The sequence below is a fragment of the Ambystoma mexicanum genome, unplaced genomic scaffold (assembly GCF_040938575.1).
Source record: "Ambystoma mexicanum isolate Mex_15411 unplaced genomic scaffold, UKY_AmexF1_1 Mex_scaf3, whole genome shotgun sequence".
NCBI classification, from domain to species: domain Eukaryota; kingdom Metazoa; phylum Chordata; class Amphibia; order Caudata; family Ambystomatidae; genus Ambystoma; species Ambystoma mexicanum.
This window is the reverse complement of record NW_027182444.1, coordinates 12,411,137-12,427,738: the sequence shown is the minus strand read 5'-3', so window position 1 is coordinate 12,427,738 and position 16,602 is coordinate 12,411,137.

Genomic DNA, 16,602 nt, shown 5'->3' with positions numbered 1-16,602 from the left:
CTTCCTATAGCCTGAGATGTGATATCTCAATGCCCCTAATACCAAACCTGAGATCCTTCCTCTAACATGAAATGTGATATCCAACTCCTTCACTTTCCAAACCTGAGAGCCTATCTATAGCATGAGATGTGAGATCTAAGTCCTTCCCATTCCAATCCTTAGACCCTTCCTACATCATGCAATATGATATCTCAATGATTCTAATAAAAAACCTGAGACCCTTCCTATAACATGAGATGTGATATCCAACTCCTTCCCGTTCCAAACCTGAGACCCTTCCTTTAGCATGAGATGGATGGATGAGATATCCAGCTCCTTCCCATTCCAATCCTGAGACACTTCCGATAGCATGAGATGTGATATCTCAATGCTTCTAATATCAAAACCGAGACCCTCCCTATGGCATGATATGTGATATCTAAGTCCTTCCCATTCCAATCCTGAGAGCCTTCCTATAGCATGAGATGTGATACCTCAATGCTTCTACCAAACCTGAGACCCTTCCTTTAGCATGAGATGTGATATCCAACTCCTTCCCATTCCAATCCTGAGACCCTTCCTATAGCATGAGATGTGATATCTCAATACTTCTAATACCAAACCTGAGATCCTTCCGATAACACGAGATGTGATATCTCAATACTTCTAATACCAAACCTGAGATCCATCCTATAACATGAGATGTGATATCCAAATCCTTCCCCTTCCAAACCTGAGACCCTCCCTTTAGCATGAGATGTGATATCTAACTCCTTCCCATTCCAATCCTGAGACCCTTCTGATAGCATAAGATATATCTCAATGCTTCTATACCAAACCTGAGATCCTTCCGATAGCATGAGATGTGATATCTCAATACTTCTAATACCAAACCTGAGATCCTTCCTATAACATGAGATGTGATATCCAAATCCTTATCTTCCAAACCTGAGACCCTTCCTTTACCATGAGATGTGATATCCAACTCCTTCCCATTCCAATCCTGAGACTCTTCTGATAGCATAAGATATGATATCTCAATGCTTCTATACCAAACCTGAGATCCTTCTGATAGCATGAGATGTGATATCTCAATACTTCTAATACCAAACCTGAGATCCTACCTCTAACATGAAATGTGATATCCAACTCTTTCCCCTTGCAAACCTGAGAGCCTTCCTATAGCATGAGATGTGATATCCAAGTCCTTCCCATTCCAATCCTGAGACCCGTCCTATAACATGAGATGTGATATCCAACGCCTTCCCATTCCAACCTGAGACCCTTCCTATAGCATGAGATGGGATATCCAACTCCTTCCAAATCCAATCCCGATACCCTTCCGATAGCATGAGATGTGATGTCCCAATGCTTCTACCAAACCTGAGACCCATACTATGGCATGAGATGTGATATCAAACTCCTTCCCATTCCAATCCTGAGACCCTTCCTATAGCTTGAGGTGTGATATCCAACTCCTTCCCATTCCAATTCTGAGACCCTTCTTATACCATGAGACTTGATATCTCAATGCTTCTAATACCAAACCTGAGACCCGTCCTATAACATGAGATGTGATATCCAAATCCTTCCCCTTCCAAACCTTAGACCCTTCCTTTATCATGAGATGTGGTATCCAACTCCTTCCCAATCCAATCATGAGACCCTTCCGATATCATGAGATTTGTTATCTCAATGCTTCTAATATCAAACTTGAGACCCTCCCTATAGCATGAGATGTGACATCCAAGTCCTTCCCATTCCAATCCTGAGACCCTTCCTATAGCATGAGATGTGATATCTCTATACTTCTAATACCAAACCTGAGACCCTTCCTATAACATGAGATGGGATATCCAACTCCTTCCCATTCCAATCCTGAGACCCTTCCGATAGCAGAGATGTGATATCTCAATGCTTATACCAAACCTGAGACCCTTCCTATGGCCTGAGATGTCATATACAACTCCTTCCCATTCCAATCCTGAGACCCTTCCTTTAGCATGAGATGTGATATCTCAATGCTTATACCAAATCTGAGACCCTTCCTATAGCATGAGATGTGATATCCAAATCCTTCCCATTCCAATCCTGAGACCCTTCCTATAGCATGAGATGTGATATCTCAATGCTTATACCAAACCTGAGAGCCTACAATCCTGAGACCCTTCCTTTAGCATGAGATGTGATATCTCAATGCTTATACCAAATCTGAGACCCTTCCTATAGCATGAGATGTGATATCCAAGTCCATCCCATTCCAATCCTTAGACCCTTCCTACAGCATGCGATGTGATATCTCAATGATTCTAATACCAAACCAGAGACTCTTACTATAACATGAGATGGGATATCCAACTCCTTCCCATTCCAATCCTGAGCAGCTTCCGATAGCGGGGATTTGATATCGCAATGATTATACCAAACCAGAGACCCTTCCTATAACATGAGATGTGATATCCAACTCCTTCCCGTTCCAAACCTGAGACACTAACTATAGCATATGTGATATCCAAATCCTTCCCATTCCAAACATGAGACCCTTCCTATAGCAAGAAAGTAATATCCAACTCCTACCCATTCCAATCCTGAGACCCTTCCTATAGCAAGAGATGTGATATCCAAATCCTTCCCATTCCAATCCTGAGACCCTTCCTATAACATGAGATGTGATATCCAACTCCTTCCCATTCCAACCTGAGACACTTCCTATAGCATGAGAAGGGATATCCAACTCCTTCCCAATCCAATCCTGAGACCCTTCCGATAGCAGAGATGTGATATCTCAATGCTTATACCAAACCTGAGACCCTTCCTATGGCATGAGATGTGATATCCAACTCCTTGCCATTCCAATCCTGAGACTCTTCTGATAGCATAAGATATGCTATCTCAATGCTTATACCAAACCTGAGACCCTTCCTATGGCATGAGATGTGATATCCAACTCCTTCCCATTCCAATCCTGAGACTCTTCTGATAGCATAAGATATGATATCTCAATGCTTCTATACCAAACCTGAGATCCTTCTGATAGCATGAGATGTGATATCTCAATACTTCTAATACCAAACCTGAGATCCTACCTCTAACATGAAATGTGATATCCAACTCTTTCCCCTTGCAAACCTGAGAGCCTTCCTATAGCATGAGATGTGATATCCAAGTCCTTCCCATTCCAATCCTGAGACCCGTCCTATAACATGAGATGTGATATCCAACTCCTTCCCATTCCAACCTGAGACCCTTCCTATAGCATGAGATGGGATATCCAACTCCTTCCAAATCCAATCCCGATACCCTTCCGATAGCATGAGATGTGATGTCCCAATGCTTCTACCAAACCTGAGACCCATACTATGGCATGAGATGTGATATCAAACTCCTTCCCATTCCAATCCTGAGTCCCTTCCTATAGCTTGAGGTGTGATATCCAACTCCTTCCCATTCCAATTCTGAGACCCTTCTTATACCATGAGACTTGATATCTCAATGCTTCTAATACCAAACCTGAGACCCGTCCTATAACATGAGATGTGATATCCAAATCCTTCCCCTTCCAAACCTTAGACCCTTCCTTTATCATGAGATGTGGTATCCAACTCCTTCCCAATCCAATCATGAGACCCTTCCGATATCATGAGATTTGTTATCTCAATGCTTCTAATATCAAACTTGAGACCCTCCCTATAGCATGAGATGTGACATCCAAGACCTTCCCATTCCAATCCTGAGACCCTTCCTATAGCATGAGATGTGATATCTCTATACTTCTAATACCAAACCTGAGACCCTTCCTATAACATGAGATGGGATATCCAACTCCTTCCCATTCCAATCCTGAGACCCTTCCGATAGCAGAGATGTGATATCTCAATGCTTATACCAAACCTGAGACCCTTCCTATGGCCTGAGATGTCATATACAACTCCTTCCCATTCCAATCCTGAGACCCTTCCTTTAGCATGAGATGTGATATCTCAATGCTTATACCAAATCTGAGACCCTTCCTATAGCATGAGATGTGATATCCAAATCCTTCCCATTCCAATCCTGAGACCCTTCCTATAGCATGAGATGTGATATCTCAATGCTTATACCAAACCTGAGAGCCTACAATCCTGAGACCCTTCCTTTAGCATGAGATGTGATATCTCAATGCTTATACCAAATCTGAGACCCTTCCTATAGCATGAGATGTGATATCCAAGTCCATCCCATTCCAATCCTTAGACCCTTCCTACAGCATGCGATGTGATATCTCAATGATTCTAATACCAAACCAGAGACTCTTACTATAACATGAGATGGGATATCCAACTCCTTCCCATTCCAATCCTGAGCAGCTTCTGATAGCGGGGATTTGATATCGCAATGATTATACCAAACCAGAGACCCTTCCTATAACATGAGATGTGATATCCAACTCCTTCCCGTTCCAAACCTGAGACACTAACTATAGCATATGTGATATCCAAATCCTTCCCATTCCAAACATGAGACCCTTCCTATAGCAAGAAAGTAATATCCAACTCCTACCCATTCCAATCCTGAGACCCTTCCTATAGCAAGAGATGTGATATCCAAATCCTTCCCATTCCAATCCTGAGACCCTTCCTATAACATGAGATGTGATATCCAACTCCTTCCCATTCCAACCTGAGACACTTCCTATAGCATGAGAAGGGATATCCAACTCCTTCCCAATCCAATCCTGAGACCCTTCCGATAGCAGAGATGTGATATCTCAATGCTTATACCAAACCTGAGACCCTTCCTATGGCATGAGATGTGATATCCAACTCCTTGCCATTCAAATCCTGAGACCCTTCCTATAGCATGAGAAGGGATATCCAACTCCTTCCCAATCCAATCCTGAGACCCTTCCGATAGCAGAGACGTGATATCTCAATGCTTCTACCAAACCTGAGACCCTTCCTTTAGCATGAGATGTAATATCCAAATCCTTCACATTCCAATCCTGAGACCATTCCTATAGCATGAGATGTGATATCTCAATGCTTCTAATACCAAACCTGAGACCCTTCCTATAACATGAGATGGGATATCCAACTCCTTCCCATTCCAATCCTGAGACCCTTCCGATAGCAGAGATGTGATATCTCAATGCTTATACCAAACCTGAGAACCTTCCTATGGCCTGAGATGTCATATACAACTCCTTCCCATTCCAATCCTGAGACCCTTCCTTTAGCATGAGATGTGATATCTCAATGCTTATACCAAATCTGAGACCCTTCCTATAGCATGAGATGTGATATCCAAGTCCATCCCATTCCAAACCTGAGACACTAACTATAGCATATGTGATATCCAACTCCTTCCCATTCCAAACATGCGACCCTTCCTATAGCAAGAAAGTAATATCCAACTCCTACCCATTCCAATCCTGAGACCCTTCCTATAGCAAGAGATGTGATATCCAAATCCTTCCCATTCCAATCCTGAGACCCTTCCTATAACATGAGATGTGATATCCAACTCCTTCCCATTCCAACCTGAGACACTTCCTATAGCATGAGAAGGGATATCCAACTCCTTCCCAATCCAATCCTGAGACCCTTCCGATAGCAGAGATGTGATATCTCAATGCTTATACCAGACCTGAGACCCTTCCTATGGCATGAGATGTGATATCCAACTCCTTGCCATTCAAATCCTGAGACCCTTCCTATAGCATGAGATGTGATATCTCTATGCTTCTAATACCAAACCTGAGACCCTTCCTATAACATGAGATGGGATATCCAACTCCTTCCCATTCCAATCCTGAGACCCTTCCGATAGCAGAGATGTGATATCTCAATGCTTATACCAAACCTGAGAACCTTCCTATGGCCTGAGATGTCATATACAACTCCTTCCCATTCCAATCCTGAGACCCTTCCTTTAGCATGAGATGTGATATCTCAATGCTTATACCAAATCTGAGACCCTTCCTATAGCATGAGATGTGATATCCAATTCCTTCCCATTCCAATCCTGAGACCCTTCCTATAGCATGAGATGTGATATCTCAATGCTTATACCAAACCTGAGAGCCTACCTATAGCATGAGATGTGATATCCAAGTCCATCCCATTCCAATCCTTAGACCCTTCCTACAGCATGCGATGTGATATCTCAATGATTCTAATACCAAACCAGAGACTCTTCCTATAACATGAGATGGGATATCCAACTCCTTCCCATTCCAATCCTGAGCCGCTTCTGATAGCAGAGATGTGATATCTCAAAGCTTATACCAAACCTGAGACCCTTCCTATAACATGAGATGTGATATCCAACTCCTTCCCGTTCCAAACCTGAGACACTAACTATAGCATATGTGATATCCAACTCCTTCCCATTCCAAACATGAGACCCTTCCTATAGCAAGAAAGTAATATCCAACTCCTACCCATTCCAATCCTGAGACCCTTCCTATAGCAAGAGATGTGATATCCAAATCCTTCCCATTCCAATCCTGAGACCCTTCCTATAACATGAGATGTGATATCCAACTCCTTCCCATTCCAACCTGAGACACTTCCTATAGCATGAGAAGGGATATCCAACTCCTTCCCAATCCAATCCTGAGACACTTCCGATAGCAGAGATGTGATATCTCAATGCTTATACCAAACCTGAGACCCTTCCTATGGCATAAGATGTGATATCCAACTCCTTGCCATTCAAATCCTGAGACCCTTCCTATAGCATGAGATGTGATATCTCTATGCTTCTAATACCAAACCTGAGACCCTTCCTATAACATGAGATGGGATATCCAACTCCTTCCCATTCCAATCCTGAGACCCTTCCGATAGCAGAGATGTGATATCTCAATGCTTATACCAAACCTGAGAACCTTCCTATGGCCTGAGATGTCATATACAACTCCTTCCCATTCCAATCCTGAGACCCTTCCTTTAGCATGAGATGTGATATCTCAATGCTTATACCAAATCTGAGACCCTTCCTATAGCATGAGATGTGATATCCAATTCCTTCCCATTCCAATCCTGAGACCCTTCCTATAGCATGAGATGTGATATCTCAATGCTTATACCAAACCACCTGAGAGCCTACCTATAGCATGAGATGTGATATCCAAGTCCATCCCATTCCAATCCTTAGACCCTTCCTACAGCATGCGATGTGATATCTCAATGATTCTAATACCAAACCAGAGACTCTTCCTATAACATGAGATGGGATATCCAACTCCTTCCCATTCCAATCCTGAGCCGCTTCTGATAGCAGAGATGTGATATCTCAATGCTTATACCAAACCTGAGACCCTTCCTATAACATGAGATGTGATATCCAACTCCTTCCCGTTCCTAACCTGAGACACTAACTATAGCATATGTGATATCCAACTCCTTCCCATTCCAAACATGAGACCCTTCCTATAGCAAGAAAGTAATATCCAACTCCTACCCATTCCAATCCTGAGACCCTTCCTATAGCAAGAGATGTGATATCCAAATCCTTCCCATTCCAATCCTGAGACCCTTCCTATAACATGAGATGTGATATCCAACTCCTTCCCATTCCAACCTGAGACACTTCCTATAGCATGAGAAGGGATATCCAACTCCTTCCCAATCCAATCCTGAGACCCTTCCGATAGCAGAGATGTGATATCTCAATGCTTATACCAAACCTGAGACCCTTCCTATGGCATGAGATGTGATATCCAACTCCTTGCCATTCAAATCCTGAGACCCTTCCTATAGCATGAGATGTGATATCTCTATGCTTCTAATACCAAACCTGAGACCCTTCCTATAACATGAGATGGGATATCCAACTCCTTCCCATTCCAATCCTGAGACCCTTCCGATAGCAGAGATGTGATATCTCAATGCTTATACCAAACCTGAGAACCTTCCTATGGCCTGAGATGTCATATACAACTCCTTCCCATTCCAATCCTGAGACCCTTCCTTTAGCATGAGATGTGATATCTCAATGCTTATACCAAATCTGAGACCCTTCCTATAGCATGAGATGTGATATCCAATTCCTTCCCATTCCAATCCTGAGACCCTTCCTATAGCATGAGATGTGATATCTCAATGCTTATACCAAACCACCTGAGAGCCTACCTATAGCATGAGATGTGATATCCAAGTCCATCCCATTCCAATCCTTAGACCCTTCCTACAGCATGCGATGTGATATCTCAATGATTCTAATACCAAACCAGAGACTCTTCCTATAACATGAGATGGGATATCCAACTCCTTCCCATTCCAATCCTGAGCCGCTTCCGATAGCAGAGATGTGATATCTCAATGCTTATACCAAACCTGAGACCCTTCCTATAACATGAGATGTGATATCCAACTCCTTCCCGTTGCAAACCTGAGACACTAACTATAGCATATGTGATATCCAACTCCTTCCCATTCCAAACATGAGACCCCTCCTATAGCAAGAAAGTAATATCCAACTCCTACCCATTCCAATCCTGAGACCCTTCCTATAGCAAGAGATGTGATATCCAAATCCTTCCCATTCCAATCCTGAGACCCTTCCTATAACATGAATGAGATGTGATATCCAACTCCTTCCCATTCCAACCTGAGACACTTCCTATAGCATGAGAAGGGATATCCAACTCCTTCCCAATCCAAACCTGAGACCCTTCCGATAGCAGAGATGTGATATCTCAATGCTTATACCAAACCTGAGACCCTTCCTATGGCATGAGATGTGATATCCAACTCCTTCCCAATCCAATCCTGAGACTATTCCGATAGCAGAGGCGTGATATCTCAATGCTTCTACCAAACCTGAGACCCTTCCTTTAGCATGAGATGTGATATCCAAATCCTTCACATTCCAACCCTGAGACCCTTCCTATAGCATGAGATGTGATATCTCAATGCTTCTAATACCAAACCTGAGATCCTTCCTATAACATGAGATGTGATATCCAATTCCTTCCCATTCCAAACCTGAGGCCCTTCCTATTGGATGAGATGTGATATCCAACTCCTTCCCATTCCAACCCTGAGACCCTTCCTATAGCATGAGATGTGATGTCTCAATGCTTCTAATACCAAACCTGAGATCCTTCCTATAACATGAGATGTGATATCCAACTCCTTCCATTCCAATCCTGAGACCCGTCCTATAGCATGAGATGTGATATCTCAATGCTTATACCAAACCTGAGACCCTTCCTATAGCATGAGATGTGATATCCAATTGCTTCCCATTCCAATCCTGAGACCCTTCCTATAGCATGAGATGTGATATCTCAATGCTTCTAATACCAAACCTGAGATCCTTCCTCTAACATGAAATGTGATATCCAACTCCTTCCCTTTCCAAACCTAAGAGCCTATCTATAGCATGAGATGTGATATCCAAGTCCTTCCCATTCCAACCCTTAGACCCTTCCAACAGCATGCAATATGATATCTCAATGATTCTAATAACAAACCTGAGACCCGTCCTATAACATGAGATGGGATATCCAACTCCTTCCCATTCCAATCCTGAGACACTTCCGATAGCAGAGATGTGATATCTCAATGCTTATACCAAACCTGAGAAACTTCCTATGGCCTGAGATGTCATATACAACTCCTTCCCATTCCAATCCTGAGACCCTTCCTTTAGCATGAGATGTGATATCTCAATGCTTATACCAAATCTGAGACCCTTCCTATAGCATGATGTGATATCCAATTCCTTCCCATTCCAATCCTGAGACCCTTCCTATAGCATGAGATGTGATATCTCAATGCTTATACCAAACCTGAGAGCCTACCTATAGCATGAGATGTGATATCCAACTCCTTCCCGTTCCAAACCTGAGACACTAACTATAGCATATGTGATATCCAACTCCTTCCCATTCCAAACATGAGACCCTTCCTATAGCAAGGGATGTGATATCCAAATCCTTCCCATTCCAATCCTCAGACCCTTCCTATAACATGAGATGTGATATCCAACTCCTTCCCATTCCAACCTGAGACACTTCCTATAGCATGAGAAGGGATATCCAACTCCTTCCCAATCCAATCCTGAGACAATTCCGATAGCAGAGATGTGATATCTCAATGCTTATAACAAACCTGAGACCCTTCCTATGGCATGAGATGTGATATCCAACTCCTTGCCATTCAAATCCTGAGACTCTTCCTATAGCATGAGAAGGGATATCCAACTCCTTCCCAATCCAATCCTGAGACCCTTCCGATAGCAGAGACGTGATATCTCAATGCTTCTACCAAACCTGAGACCCTTCCTTTAGCATGAGATGTGATATCCAAATCCTTCACATTCCAATCCTGAGACCCTTCCTATAGCATGAGATGTGATATCTCAATGCTTCTAATACCAAACCTGAGATCCTTCCTTATAACATGAGATGTGATATCCAACTCCTTCCATTCCAATCCTGAGACCCGTCCTATAGCATGAGATGTGATATCTCAATGCTTATACCAAACCTGAGACCCTTCCTATAGCATGAGATGTGATATCCAACTGCTTCCCATTCCAATCCTGAGACCCTTCCTATAGCATGAGATGTGATATCTCAATGCTTCTAATACCAAACCTGAGATCCTTCCTCTAACATGAAATGTGATATCCAATTCCTTCCCTTTCCAAACCTAAGAGCCTATCTATAGCATGAGATGTGATATCCAAGTCCTTCACATTCCAACCCTTAGACCCTTCCTACAGCATGCAATATGATATCTCAATGATTCTAATAACAAACCTGAGACCCGTCCTATAACATGAGATGGGATATCCAACTCCTTCCCATTCCAATCCTGAGACACTTCCGATAGCAGAGATGTGATATCTCAATGCTTATACCAAACCTGAGACCCTTCCTATAACATGAGATGTGATATCCAAATCCTTCCCGTTCCAAACCTGAGACCCTTCCTTTAGCATGAGATGTGATATCCAGCTCCTTCCCATTCCAATCCTGAGACACTTCCGATAGCATGAGATGTGATATCCAACTCCTTCCCATTCCAATCCTGAGACCCTTCCTATAGCATGAGATATGATATCTCAATACTTCTAATACCAAACGTGAGATCCTTCCGATAACATGAGATGTGATATCCAAATCCTTCCCCTTCCAAACCTGAGACCCTCCCTTTAGCATGAGATGTGATATCCAACTCCTTCCTATTCCAATCCTGAGACTCTTCTGATAGCATGAGATGTGATATCTCAATGCTTCTAATACCAAACCTGAGATCCTTCCGATAGCATGAGATGTGATATCTCAATGCTTCTAATACCAAACCTGAGATCCTTCCTATAACATGAGATGTGATATCCAAATCCTTCCCCTTCCAAACCTGAGACCCTCCCTTTAGCATGAGATGTGATATCTCAATGCTTCTAATACCAAACCTGAGATCCTTCCGATAGCAGAGATGTGATATCTCAATGCTTATACCAAACCTGAGACCCTTCCTATAACATGAGATGTGATATCCAACTCCTTCCCGTTGCAAACCTGAGACACTAACTATAGCATATGTGATATCCAACTCCTTCCCATTCCAAACATGAGACCCCTCCTATAGCAAGAAAGTAATATCCAACTCCTACCCATTCCAATCCTGAGACCCTTCCTATAGCAAGAGATGTGATATCCAAATCCTTCCCATTCCAATCCTGAGACCCTTCCTATAACATGAATGAGATGTGATATCCAACTCCTTCCCATTCCAACCTGAGACACTTCCTATAGCATGAGAAGGGATATCCAACTCCTTCCCAATCCAAACCTGAGACCCTTCCGATAGCAGAGATGTGATATCTCAATGCTTATACCAAACCTGAGACCCTTCCTATGGCATGAGATGTGATATCCAACTCCTTCCCAATCCAATCCTGAGACTATTCCGATAGCAGAGGCGTGATATCTCAATGCTTCTACCAAACCTGAGACCCTTCCTTTACCATGAGATGTGATATCCAAATCCTTCACATTCCAACCCTGAGACCCTTCCTATAGCATGAGATGTGATATCTCAATGCTTCTAATACCAAACCTGAGATCCTTCCTATAACATGAGATGTGATATCCAATTCCTTCCCATTCCAAACCTGAGGCCCTTCCTATTGGATGAGATGTGATATCCAACTCCTTCCCATTCCAACCCTGAGACCCTTCCTATAGCATGAGATGTGATGTCTCAATGCTTCTAATACCAAACCTGAGATCCTTCCTATAACATGAGATGTGATATCCAACTCCTTCCATTCCAATCCTGAGACCCGTCCTATAGCATGAGATGTGATATCTCAATGCTTATACCAAACCTGAGACCCTTCCTATAGCATGAGATGTGATATCCAATTGCTTCCCATTCCAATCCTGAGACCCTTCCTATAGCATGAGATGTGATATCTCAATGCTTCTAATACCAAACCTGAGATCCTTCCTCTAACATGAAATGTGATATCCAACTCCTTCCCTTTCCAAACCTAAGAGCCTATCTATAGCATGAGATGTGATATCCAAGTCCTTCCCATTCCAACCCTTAGACCCTTCCAACAGCATGCAATATGATATCTCAATGATTCTAATAACAAACCTGAGACCCGTCCTATAACATGAGATGGGATATCCAACTCCTTCCCATTCCAATCCTGAGACACTTCCGATAGCAGAGATGTGATATCTCAATGCTTATACCAAACCTGAGAAACTTCCTATGGCCTGAGATGTCATATACAACTCCTTCCCATTCCAATCCTGAGACCCTTCCTTTAGCATGAGATGTGATATCTCAATGCTTATACCAAATCTGAGACCCTTCCTATAGCATGATGTGATATCCAATTCCTTCCCATTCCAATCCTGAGACCCTTCCTATAGCATGAGATGTGATATCTCAATGCTTATACCAAACCTGAGAGCCTACCTATAGCATGAGATGTGATATCCAACTCCTTCCCGTTCCAAACCTGAGACACTAACTATAGCATATGTGATATCCAACTCCTTCCCATTCCAAACATGAGACCCTTCCTATAGCAAGGGATGTGATATCCAAATCCTTCCCATTCCAATCCTGAGACCCTTCCTATAACATGAGATGTGATATCCAACTCCTTCCCATTCCAACCTGAGACACTTCCTATAGCATGAGAAGGGATATCCAATTCCTTCCCATTCCAATCCTGAGCCGCTTCCGATAGCAGAGATGTGATATCTCAATGCTTATACCAAACCTGAGACCCTTCCTATAACATGAGATGTGATATCCAACTCCTTCCCGTTCCAAACCTGAGACACTAACTATAGCATATGTGATATCCAACTCCTTCCCATTCCAAACATGAGACCCTTCCTATAGCAAGGGATGTGATATCCAAATCCTTCCCATTCCAATCCTGAGACCCTTCCTATAACATGAGATGTGATATCCAACTCCTTCCCATTCCAACCTGAGACACTTCCTATAGCATGAGAAGGGATATCCAACTCCTTCCCAATCCAATCCTGAGACAATTCCGATAGCAGAGATGTGATATCTCAATGCTTATAACAAACCTGAGACCCTTCCTATGGCATGAGATGTGATATCCAACTCCTTGCCATTCAAATCCTGAGACTCTTCCTATAGCATGAGAAGGGATATCCAACTCCTTCCCAATCCAATCCTGAGACCCTTCCGATAGCAGAGACGTGATATCTCAATGCTTCTACCAAACCTGAGACCCTTCCTTTAGCATGAGATGTGATATCCAAATCCTTCACATTCCAATCCTGAGACCCTTCCTATAGCATGAGATGTGATATCTCAATGCTTCTAATACCAAACCTGAGATCCTTCCTTATAACATGAGATGTGATATCCAACTCCTTCCATTCCAATCCTGAGACCCGTCCTATAGCATGAGATGTGATATCTCAATGCTTATACCAAACCTGAGACCCTTCCTATAGCATGAGATGTGATATCCAACTGCTTCCCATTCCAATCCTGAGACCCTTCCTATAGCATGAGATGTGATATCTCAATGCTTCTAATACCAAACCTGAGATCCTTCCTCTAACATGAAATGTGATATCCAATTCCTTCCCTTTCCAAACCTAAGAGCCTATCTATAGCATGAGATGTGATATCCAAGTCCTTCACATTCCAACCCTTAGACCCTTCCTACAGCATGCAATATGATATCTCAATGATTCTAATAACAAACCTGAGACCCGTCCTATAACATGAGATGGGATATCCAACTCCTTCCCATTCCAATCCTGAGACACTTCCGATAGCAGAGATGTGATATCTCAATGCTTATACCAAACCTGAGACCCTTCCTATAACATGAGATGTGATATCCAAATCCTTCCCGTTCCAAACCTGAGACCCTTCCTTTAGCATGAGATGTGATATCCAGCTCCTTCCCATTCCAATCCTGAGACACTTCCGATAGCATGAGATGTGATATCCAACTCCTTCCCATTCCAATCCTGAGACCCTTCCTATAGCATGAGATATGATATCTCAATACTTCTAATACCAAACGTGAGATCCTTCCGATAACATGAGATGTGATATCCAAATCCTTCCCCTTCCAAACCTGAGACCCTCCCTTTAGCATGAGATGTGATATCCAACTCCTTCCTATTCCAATCCTGAGACTCTTCTGATAGCATGAGATGTGATATCTCAATGCTTCTAATACCAAACCTGAGATCCTTCCGATAGCATGAGATGTGATATCTCAATGCTTCTAATACCAAACCTGAGATCCTTCCTATAACATGAGATGTGATATCCAAATCCTTCCCCTTCCAAACCTGAGACCCTCCCTTTAGCATGAGATGTGATATCCAACTCCTTCCCATTCCAATCCTGAGACCCTTCCGATATCATGAGATGTGATATCTCAAAGCTTCTAATATCAAACTTGAGACCCTCCCTATAGCGTGAGATGTGATATCCAAGTCCTTCCCATTCCAATCCTGAGACCCTTCCTATAGCATGAGATGTGATATCTCAATGCTTCTAATACCAAACCTGAGACCCTTCCTATAACATGAGATGGGAATATCCAACTCCTTCCCATTCCAATCCTGAGACCCTTCCGATAGCAGATATGTGATATCTCAATGCTTATACCAAACCTGAGATCCTTCCTATAACATGAGATGTCCTGAGACACTTCCTATAGCATGAGATGTGATATCTCACTGCTTATACCAAACCTGAGACCCTTCCCATAGCATGAGATGTGATATCCAAGTCCTTCCCATTCCAATCCTGAGACACTTCCTATAGCATGAGATGTGATATCTCAATGCTTCTAATACCAGACCTGAGACTCTTCCTATAACATGAGATGGGGAATCCAACTCCTTCCCATTCCAATCCTGAGACCCTTTTGATAGCAGAGATGTGATATCTCAATGTTTGTACCAAACCTGAGACCATTCCTACGGCATGAGTTGTCATATTCAACTCCTTCCCATTCCAATCCTGAGACCCTTCCTATAGCATGAGATGTGATATCCAACTCCTTCCCATTCCAATCCTGAGACCCTTCCTATAGCATGAGATGTGATGTCTCAATGCTTCTAATACCAAACCTGATATCCTTCCTATAACATGAGATGTGATATCCAACTCCTTCCATTCCAATCCTGAGACCCTTCCTATAGCATGAGATGTGATATCTAACTCCTTCCCATTCCAATCCTGAGACCCTTCTGATAGCATAAGATATATCTCAATGCTTCTATACCAAACCTGAGATCCTTCCGATAGCATGAGATGTGATATCTCAATACTTCTAATACCAAACCTGAGATCCTTCCTATAACATGATATGTGATATCCAAATCCTTATCTTCCAAACCTGAGACCCTTCCTTTACCATGAGATGTGATATCCAACTCCTTCCCATTCCAATCCTGAGACTCTTCTGATAGCATAAGATATGATATCTCAATGCTTCTATACCAAACCTGAGATCCTTCTGATAGCATGAGATGTGATATCTCAATACTTCTAATACCAAACCTGAGATCCTACCTCTAACATGAAATGTGATATCCAACTCTTTCCCCTTGCAAACCTGAGAGCCTTCCTATAGCATGAGATGTGATATCCAAGTCCTTCCCATTCCAATCCTGAGACCCGTCCTATAACATGAGATGTGATATCCAACTCCTTCCCATTCCAACCTGAGACCCTTCCTATAGCATGAGATGGGATATCCAACTCCTTCCAAATCCAATCCCGATACCCTTCCGATAGCATGAGATGTGATGTCCCAATGCTTCTACCAAACCTGAGACCCATACTATGGCATGAGATGTGATATCAAACTCCTTCCCATTCCAATCCTGAGACCCTTCCTATAGCTTGAGGTGTGATATCCAACTCCTTCCCATTCCAATTCTGAGACCCTTCTTATACCATGAGACTTGATATCTCAATGCTTCTAATACCAAACCTGAGACCCGTCCTATAACATGAGATGTGATATCCAAATCCTTCCCCTTCCAAACCTTAGACCCTTCCTTTATCATGAGATGTGGTATCCAACTCCTTCCCATTCCAATCCTGAGACCCTTCCGATATCATGAGATTTGTTATC